General features: G+C 39.8%; 1 protein-coding gene and 1 pseudogene across 1 annotated transcript in view; one reads left to right on the forward strand and one right to left on the reverse strand.

The window, feature by feature from the left end:
* Window positions 1-10,356, forward strand: part of LOC115694237 (lipase-like) — a 96,929-nt gene that overhangs the window by 43,779 nt on the left and 42,794 nt on the right. The gene's annotated exons all lie outside the window — the stretch shown is intronic.
* On the reverse strand, window positions 932-3,249 carry LOC130138518 (uncharacterized; annotated as a pseudogene).

A 10,356-nucleotide genomic window follows, 5' to 3' on the forward strand; every position in this document is an offset into this window, starting at 1 on the left:
CCACCGAAGTTTCTTGAATGTTAGAAAGGAAACAACACTACTCAAAATCAGGTGAAAGTTGATTGTAGATGATTTTAGCAAGATTAGTCTTTCCAGCACCAACCATTCCATGGATACCAACAATCTGTGCTTCATGTGTCTGAGGGCAAATCATTCTCATTATTTCACCCACGTGATTGTCTGATTCAACCAAACAATCCGATAATACAAATAACTCTTTTTCAACTAACTGAAAACCTTCTTGATGACTGTTTTCACAAAGTCACCTTCGTGCCTGATGTTTTTGGAGTTGAAAAACACATTGAATTAGAAAATTGGGCTGAACAACGATTTGTCTGGCCAAACCAAATTAGAAAACTTAAACACCCTGTTTGGACAGAATCCTTTTGAAATTATACGAGCTCAATAATGCTATTCAACAAGAAAAGGATGAAAGTGGACTTATAACATCTAGTTAAGCTTAGAAAAAGTTAAATTCCAGTGAAGAATGTCATTTTTGGCATGATTTCTGAATGATTTCTAATTTTTTAAGAAATACATTCAACTTCGATTCTCCAAATAAGACAAATTCAGCAAGGACTAAATCAGAATTGAGTTGCATTTTGAGGATGCTATTGCGATAGTTTTAATCTTTAGAAGTAATCACCAGTTGGGCATGCTTTGTAGGTCCCATCCCTTTAGTGTTCTGACTTCACTTAGAGCAGCCTTCCACTCGCTAATAGTTACATCATTGTATGGCCTCTTGTTTTCATGCTCAAGGAAGGCTTGTCCATACCCGCCAGTCTGGTACCGGACCTCAGAAGGTTCCACGGTATAGAAAATGGGCATGATTTCTGTCCCTTGGTTTTCTTGCACTCCACCATCTGCACCAACTCCTTGAGACCCCATTTGCTAGAGGCATATCGTCTTGAGAAGATGGGTATGGAGATTCTCAACTGCTTGATTGCTCAGAGAAGCTCCAAGCCAATCTCTTCCCCATTGCGCAGCTCTTTGTCGTCTCTGTAAGCACAGATTCCTGCATCAATCAGGCTGATGTAAAGGAAGTCAGTAATACCTAATCGAGTGTCTGGTCCTCTAAAGAACACCTCCTAGTCAAATCCCCATGAAACCACCCTATTCTGAATTTCTTTCCAGTGTATACACAAATAGCCGGGTCTGCTGTTCCGTTGTTTACAGCTGCTCCATTTTTTAGTACCGCCATCTTCAGTGATGCCTACTCAAATTCTTCTCTTGAAGAAATCCTTGAAAAGAATGGCAGAAAAGACAATCACCAGATATGACCAATTAGAAGCTAGTTTGCTAGACACGGTGATACTGTTTCAATAGAATATTGCAAGGTAATTTGACTGTGACAAAGTCAACAATGCACAGTATACACTCCATTCTTTTCCAATGTACAGCCAAACAGTTGTTATCTTGTGTTTTTTAGCATCTAATGCATGATAGAAGGTTCATCAGCAATTTCGCGGATGATTCCAATTTAATTTTTTTTCAATAATCTAGTCGTGGTGATTGTGAGTCCCCTCTGTCTGGGGACGAATGGAAACAATATATCAGCTTCCTATGTAAGTAATCTATCAAAATTAGGACTGGCACATGGTAACATTGTTACGCATCTCAGAAATAACGATGTCCACATTGAATGATTCTTAAAAAAGTATTAGCGCTAGGATCCAAGCTCATGGATCATACGATTAAGAAAAGAAAAGGCTCCTCTCATATCTAAGCACGAAAATTGGGTCTTCCTGGTGTTGGTTCTGGAGATGTGGCCCTCCACTTCCAAGAGACAAACAGCCTCAATTTTCTCTGCCAAGACTTGCAGACGTGTAAGACCGTTAGTCTATAAGAATTCCGAGCAGAATAAAATACTGATGCACTGCTATTCATTCGATGTGTTAAAATGAATATGAAGTGCCAATACTCCACCATTGTTTCAAGTTTAGCTCGACGTTCATTTGCATTTGCACAAGTGAATTTTTTTTAGTACTTAGCCTCCACGACTCTTTGATCATGATTTGATCACCTTATGTGATTCAAGGATCCTTTTGTTTTCAACTTCATCTTCTGATAAGAGTGTAATGTCGCAAGGTGATAGTAATTCGAGGAGTGATATACAGGAATAATGATCATCTCTCCAACCGCAATGCATACTATTAGATCCTATACAATACAACCAAGGCTCCAACCCTTAAGTCTGTTCTCTGTTCGGCAATTGTTGGCGTCAAGAACTGAACTACATCACAGTAATTTTTAAGTAACTAAGGCATAAAAGGCTGGGATCCTGCTTCTTTGATTCAGTTGCTCTTCACTACTTCTCCAGTTGCTAAATGAGCCACAATTTCCTGCACAGAAACATGGTTCCGTCATTTTTGTTAGGAGCTAACCATCTCAATCAGAAAACCAGCTCAAACAGGCAGTCTGAGATGTTTGTACTTCTTGGTGTTCACGTCAATGTTTAAATGCATAGTAAATGTATCAAAATCAAGGGAAAAGAACGGGTTTTGTAAATTAGCATAAACATCATCCGCATCAAGACATATGTCTACGATCCTGCACACATAATCTTATGATCCTGAATGCATGTCTCTATTATTAGAGCTCAGCAGTTAAATTCTCAGAGATCTATTCGAGTACCTCATTAGGAGCCAAGCCATTTTCGTTCTCCCTCAATTCCTCTGCCTTTCCCAGTCCAGTTGCATTCTTACCTTCCACCACCACTTGACCGTACTCGCCCTCCTTGACCTGTTCATGCCGTGGAGAGTTGTACTCGGAGGAGAGCCCCTCGGACAAGATCCCTTCCAGTGCTTCCTCGTCTCTTCTCGGAGAGAAGTAATGATCCGGCGAGTCTCGGGATATGAATATCCCTGGCTCTGCCTCTTCCTCTTCAGCTACCGGTTCCGTCTCCGGCTCTAGCTCCCGCTCCAGCTCGATCTCCCTTTCTTCCTCTACGTGTTTCTCTTCCTCTCTGTCTTCATCCTCGGCCTTTGTTTCTTCTTCTTTGCTCTCTTCTTCCCGTTCGGGCTCGGGATGTTCCGTTGCATCCTTAACATCAGCTGCAGTTCCTGTATCCTGGCTCACCACATTATCGATTTCTTGCTGCGCAAGTAAAGCTGCGTCATTCCCAATTGCTTCCATCCGAGGGACGTTCTGTTCCACTTGTTTGCTCTTCTCGGGATTGGCGCCCGAACTCCTGCTTTTGGTAATGGTGTTTCCGGTGGCGACATCATGCTTCGACTTCCCGCAACTCATTTTCGTCAGGAAGAATGTCAATCGAAAGGAATTAGATTGGAGGATTGATTCTCTGTCCCTTTATGCATCAGATTGCAATGAAGTTTCGGCTTTTGATTTCTTCGTCTGTTGCAATTTTGATTTTGCTTGAGCGGTTTATCTCCGTGGTGGACAAAAGGAAGGAGTTTTTTCTGTTGTGGATTGAGGATGAAGAGGAGACAGTTGCAGCTCAAGTTAAAAAGGGGAGCATTTCCCCTGAATCTAGAAAACGACAGTTTGTTTCTTATTATCGGTGTTTTGTTTTTTGCCCCAACCCAATCTTACTGTGGAACGAAAAACTTACTTTACACTTGACATTGGCGTACATCTGACCAAAATCCAAAATTTGAAAAGACCAAATTGTCCTTTCTCGAAAACATTTTTTAGTCTCCAGCTCCACATTTGAGTGATTTAACTTTTATGGGTGTAAGAATTTAGGACCTGAGGATAGACATTGTTGGAGAGAAAATCACATTTTCTTTTTACAATAGGAACACGACGCTAATTAATGTGGAAGTGCAAAGTGGTCTTCAAAGGTAAAATTCGTATATGTATTTGGTATTTTAAAATTAGAGCCATGTAATAAGTTATTGGATGAAACAAGATATGTTTTTTTTTTTATATATTTACCCTATATCGATTGACCTCTTGAATCAAAATTCATAGGGCCGTCAAAAAATGAAATTGTTTGCACTTAATTGCGTAGGAAATTGAACTCGTGCGATATTCCAAATCCACGTGCAAATCCTTTCCTGAACCACTAAATCGACATGGACCTAGAGTAAGCATGTTAGAAAGCTAAATCTCATCTTTTTCATGAAGATGAATTGTAATAATGTCAGTAAATGAATAATCAAGACATTATCAATTAATCCCACAAATACTTTACTTTCAGATGGAATTTGAATTTCTCTCAACTTGCCATAATTTAATATATTTTTTGGCTAAATAATAAGCATTTTCTAAACATTTATCCTCTCTACATTATCTTAAACACTATCTTCTTCCACTTGAGAGTGTCATTTACAAAAAGTTTTCGATTGTTCCGCACCGTAAGCGGCCGTGGACGCCGCCGCAGGAGAACATCAGTGCATTACTTCTTCCTCCTCCTCCTCGTAAAACCCTGAACAAGCCAAAGAGAAAAACCTCGCTCATCGCACACAACACGACCACCTCGTTGATTCGATCGCGTCGAAGCCATGCACGCCGCCTCGAGAGCTCGCAGGCTCTGCCGCATTCTCAAGCCTCCGGTTCATCTCGGCTCCGCCGGATTCATCCCCCCGAACGACCACCAAGTCGTGGAATGCGCTCAGATTTGTGCGCAGGCATGTCGAAACCGCGGCTCCTCCTCCTTCTCCCCCTCCGCTGCTGCTCAGGCCCTCGGTTTACGCAGGTAGCGTGCGCTTCTCGTCCGTCAGAGGAATTTCGACGGTGGATTGTGGATGCCCGAGTGATGGTTCTTTGTTAGTGTTGGGGGGGCTTTTTTTAGGTTGAGTTTGGTGTCTAGATATGAGGGGGTGGAGAATTTGATGATTGATGAAGAAGTCTGAATGACTCATTCGAGGGATGTGTGCCCTGGTGTAGTCAAGTTGAAACGGAGGGATGATTATGCTGTGAGGATTGTGCTTGTTAATTGAAATGTCATATTTTTTTTTAATTGTGTCCATTGTGTTTGCTTCGTATATATGATATCAGAGACGTGATTGTGCAATGGAATTGATCGTGTCGAATTGTTTCGTCGAGCCGAGTTGCTTCGTGTTCTTGAATGTCGGTTCTGGGTTGAATTAGTTTGTTTCCTTGTTGGTACAAGAGGGAGCTGCGTTTCTCCTGGCAGTAAAAGGTTTTAATGTGATGTCGTTGGAATTCACAGGGCCGGTTCATGGCAATAGATTGCCTGCAGCCCCTTATTCAATAATTTTGCGTTTACCGTATTCTTCCGAAGCAAGTGCTGAAAAGGAGGAACCCCCCCACAGGTTTTTCCTGTTGGATATATTATTAATATAGTCCGAATAATATGTTCACATACAAACCCAATAGGTTTAAAGTATGGTTATTTTGGGCCCATATGGGCTGGAGCCCAATAGCTTACATATAAACTCTAGGGTTTTTCCTACGCTGGAGGTAACACTGTTGAGCGTTCCAAACTTGATGTCTCTTGGTGTAATACTTCAAGCAAAAACACTTTCTACTTTCTCAAACCCATAACCTCCAACAATCTTGAAGTATTAAATTCGTGTGTGGGATTTGAGCAAGAAAGGTGTCTACTTGAAGATCTTGTCGAGACGAACTCGCAGGTATTATTTATTTTCGATTTCGACGAGAGGGTTGGCCGGGATCTGAGTTTGAAGATTCGGTGGCCGAAATCTTTGATTCAAGAACCCAGAAATTATAGCCAATTTCAGAGGGTGAAACCACTTGGGTCTTGTTCTACTCGTCAATACGAGCGTTTTGAGTGGTCACTCGCATTAAACGGAAGTCGGACGGCTGAGATACAACAATCGAAAGTCCGGTGATTTTTTGGCTTCCTGCGAATTTCCGGCGATTTTTCGGCTTCCAGCGAATTTTGCGACTTCTCGGCTTCCAGCAACAAGTGCAGTCCATCTTAAGGTTTTTGGGCACTCCGGATTTGTTTTTGGGGTCTGTTTTAGCAAACTCCACCTCTACAGAGCGGTTTGACCAAGGTTAGGGGCTTTATTCGATTTTACGCGCTCCGAGGACTTCAAGGTGCACTCTTTCTACGTCTTTGCTCTAATTAAAATGGCAAAACATAGTTCCTATGATATTATCAAGCTGCAATCATTTGATGTCACTGAATTTCATGGTTGAAAATTGCATGTTCAATTTGGCATGAAAGAACGTGAAATATTCTACACAGTACCGAGTGACTTTGCATCTACCACTGAAGATGTTGATGAATATCAATGGAACAAAGATGAAGATTTTTGTAGAGATTACTTGTTGATCTCTTTAAATCCTCGTCTAGCTATGACTTATAGTGAGTTTAAGACAGCGAAAGAGATATGGGATCACTTGAACGCTCAGTTCCAAAAACAAGATGGGCTCTCTAAAACTCTTCTAGCGGAGAAGTTCTTTGACTTTAAATTCAATATTAATTCGAGTATCACCTCTCAATTAATTGAACTTGAGAACATGAGGAATAGGTTGAAAGAGGATAACTCTGATATGTCCGATAATCTCTTTGTTGGTCTTGTGTTGAGTAAGCTACCTGCTGAATGGAGTTCTTTCAAGATTGAAATGCACAGACAGAAAGAACATATGAGACTGGATGAATTAAAGAGGTATATTCACATTGAGGATCAAAACATATCTAGGAAGAGTTTGGAACAAGAAGGACAACAAAAGTCAGTTGCCAACTTAGTTTCACATTCCAATAAACCTCAGAAAAGGTTCAAGTCATCAAAAGGTGAATCCTCTTCACAGTTAGAGGCCAAAAAGACTATCTTCAAAAGGAAGAAGAAGGGCAAGTGCCATAACTGTGGAAAGTGGGGTCACTGGGCAGCAGAATGTAAGCTACAAAAGAAGCCAAAGAATGACACATCACAAACTGCGACTAATATGTTAATTAGTAAATCTGAGCCTCAAGCCTTCATTGGAATGATCAAGAATGGAAAAGCCAGCGTCTCCTCTGAGTGGTGGTTAGATAGTGGCGCTACTTGTCATGCTACAAATGACAAGAACTCACTCACTGAGGTCATAGAAGTGAAAGACACCGTAGAAAATTGTAATGGTGGTGAGGCAGAGGTGACTCATGCTGGAACTGCAAATTTGATGCTTTCTTCAGGTAAATTACTAACTCTGAAACATGTTAGAGTAGTACCTTTACTTAAAAAGAATTTGATATCTATGAGTTTACTTGATAAAGCTGGTATGTCTTTTTCAACTATGAATGGTAGAGTAACTTTATCTGTTAACTCATATTATTTCGGTTGTGCATTCATGGTTAATGGTATGTATAGGTTGAGTTTAGATACTGATAGCATCAACCATATGAATTCTACTTTGATTGATCCAAAGTTGTTACACAATAGACTTGGACATGTGAATTACAGGAAAATGCAACATCTAGCTAAAACTCACAACATTCTATTGGATACTTCTATTCGATTTGACAAATGTGAAGTGTGTGCACAGGCTAAAATCACTAGAAAACCTTTTAAGTCGGTTTCTAAAAGCACACAACTTCTTGAGCTAATACATTCTGACCTTTGTGACTTCAGAAATTATGTTACTAGAGGTGGTCGAAAGTATCTACTAACATTCATGGACGATTTTTCTCGATATTGTCATGTTTATTTGTTGAAATCGAAAGATGAGGTTTTTGAAAAGTTTAAGATTTTCAAGTCAAGAGTAGAAAATCAACTCAACTTGAAAATTAAGAGGTTTAGAAGTGATAGAGGAGGAGAATATACTATGACAGGGTTTAAGGACTTTTGTGCTTTAGAGGGCATAATACTTGAAACCACTGCTCCTTACTCACCCCAGTAAAATGGTGTTGCAGAGCGTAAGAATAGAACGTTAACTGAAATGTTAAATTCCATGTTACTTACAGCTAGCATGCCTTCCTCCTATTGGGGAGAAGCAGTTCTAACTGCTAATCACATCCTAAACAGGTTGCCACACTCTAAGTTGTCTATGACACCTTATGAGATATGACATAAGTATCCTTGTAGATATGATACTCTTAAGACTTGGGGCTGTGTTGCTTATGTAAGAATACAAGATCCTAAAAGACCTAAAGTGGGACCTAGAAGCATTACTTGTGTATATCTAGGTTGTGTGGAAGATAGTGCTGCAAATAGATTTTTAGATCTATCTACTAATACAGTGATAGAATCTAGAGATGCAGAATTTTTCGAGAACAAGTTTCTCAGAGATCATGGCTTGAATGTTTCTGGATCTACAGATATGATTTCAGAGTCTCCTGTAGAATTTGAAGCAAGCTCTTCTGATACTAATTCCCCACAGCTGACTGTTGAACAAGCTCCGGTTAGAGTATCTACAAGAGATAGAGTTCTCAAAAGTTTTGGTGAGGACTTTGTTACTTACCATCTAGAGGATGATCCATTCTCCTATCAGGAAGCAATGAGATCTAGGGAATCCCTACTGTGGGCAGAAGCCATAGATGATGAAATGAGCTCTCTGCTACAGAATCACACTTGGCAGCTAGTCCATTTGCCAAAAGGGGCTAAGGCTATAGGCTGTAAGTGGGTATTGAAGAAGAAACTGAATAGTGATGGATCAATAGCCAGATACAAAGCACGTTTAGTAGCTAAAGGCTATAAACAACTGAGTGGAATAGACTATTTTGATGTCTATTCACCTGTGTGTCATCTATCAACTATAAGAATTCTTCTTGCTTTGGCATCTATTGAACACTTTGTAGTGCATCAAATGGATGTAAAGATAGCTTTCCTAAATGGAGAGTTAAATGAGGAAATCTACATGGAACAACCGGAAGGGTATGTCATGAAAGGTCTTGAGGACAAAGTTTGTAAATTGAACAAATCTTTGTATGGTCTTAAACAAGCACCTAAGATGTGGCATCTTAAATTTGACAAAGTGGTAAAGAGTTATGGCTTTCAGTCTAGTTATTCCGATAAATGCCTTTACCATCGTTCTATGTCAAATAAGATAGTCATCATTTGCGTGTATGTTGATGACATGTTAATTCTTGGTTTCGATCATTCTGTAGTAAGTGACGTGAAAGCTACTTTAGCTAAAGAATTTAACATGAAGGATCTTGGTATTGCTAATACCATTCTTGGTATGAAAGTAAGCTTTGAAAGGCAAGTCATCTCCCTTAGTCAGACTCATTATATGGAACAACTACTTTCTACCTGGGGATACAGTGAGTGTAAACCGAGTGCGACACCATGTGATTACAATAAAAGACTGAGTCCTAATGAAGGGACCAGTGTTGACCAGTTAAAGTACTCGAAACTGATTGGTAGTCTCATGTATGCTATGAGTTGCACTAGACCTGACATAGCCTTTACAGTTGGCATGCTGAGTCGTTTCACTAGTAATCCTAGTAAAGAGCATTGGGATGCCCTTAGTAGGCTGATGAGATATCTTAAAGGTACTAAAGATTATGCTCTATGTTATTCTGGTTATCCTCCAACTGTAGATGGATATTCTGATGCCTCCTGGTGCTCAGAAATTGGAAATAGTAAGTCCACTAGTGGATATGTATTCACTTTGGGTGGAGCTGCTATTACTTGGAAATCCAAAAGACAGACTTGTATTGCATTGTCGTCTATGGAATCAGAACTTTTTTCTTTAGCCTCAGCCGGCGAAGAGGCAAAGTGGATAAAGAATCTGATTATGGATATTCCTTTGACTCAGCTAAAGATTAATTCTTTAAACTTGTTTTGTGATAATCAAGCCGCTATCCAAGTCGTTAAGAATGCTCTCTTTAATTCCAAGAGAAGGCATGTGAGACTGAGACATGCGTTGTTGAATTATCTGCGCGAACAAGGAGTTATCACCTTGATCGATGTACGATCGACGGATAACATGGCCGATGCTCTCACAAAGGGTATGCCTACAGATCGATTATTCAAAACAGTGAGGGAAATGGGGTTAAAGACTATGTAGATATGTCTTAATTACCATTTACTTACCTTCTAATTGTATGTCTTGCATTATCGAATCTTCCTTTGTTGGCCACAATGATAAGCACAGTTTATGTGTTTCATCGATGTTCATGGTTGCTGATTCATTTGAAAAGGGTGAGTTGTCTCATTCCAAACCTGATGAAGATGACGTTAACCCAATTCAAAGGTTCTATTTGGGGAGCTTGTGTCATTCCAAACTTGATGATACAATCCACCTAGATTGGACTATCCTTTTGGTTAAATAATCTCATTCCAAACTTGATGCTAGATTATAACTTTAAGGAATTAGTAATTGTGACATTCCAAATTGAAATACAGAAATAGTTGTTTGCATAAGAAGTCTGTTGGTTATTGTAAGTGACATGGCTATTGGTTCTGTTCTTTGAAACTAGACAATGGTTATTCTCTTATAAATAAACCGAACTTGATGGCTCTTTGTAATTCAAACTGT

This window comes from Syzygium oleosum, unplaced genomic scaffold (assembly GCF_021117445.2).
Source record: "Syzygium oleosum isolate NSW1041296 unplaced genomic scaffold, Sole_v2.1 Sole_v2.06, whole genome shotgun sequence".
Taxonomy (NCBI): domain Eukaryota; kingdom Viridiplantae; phylum Streptophyta; class Magnoliopsida; order Myrtales; family Myrtaceae; genus Syzygium; species Syzygium oleosum.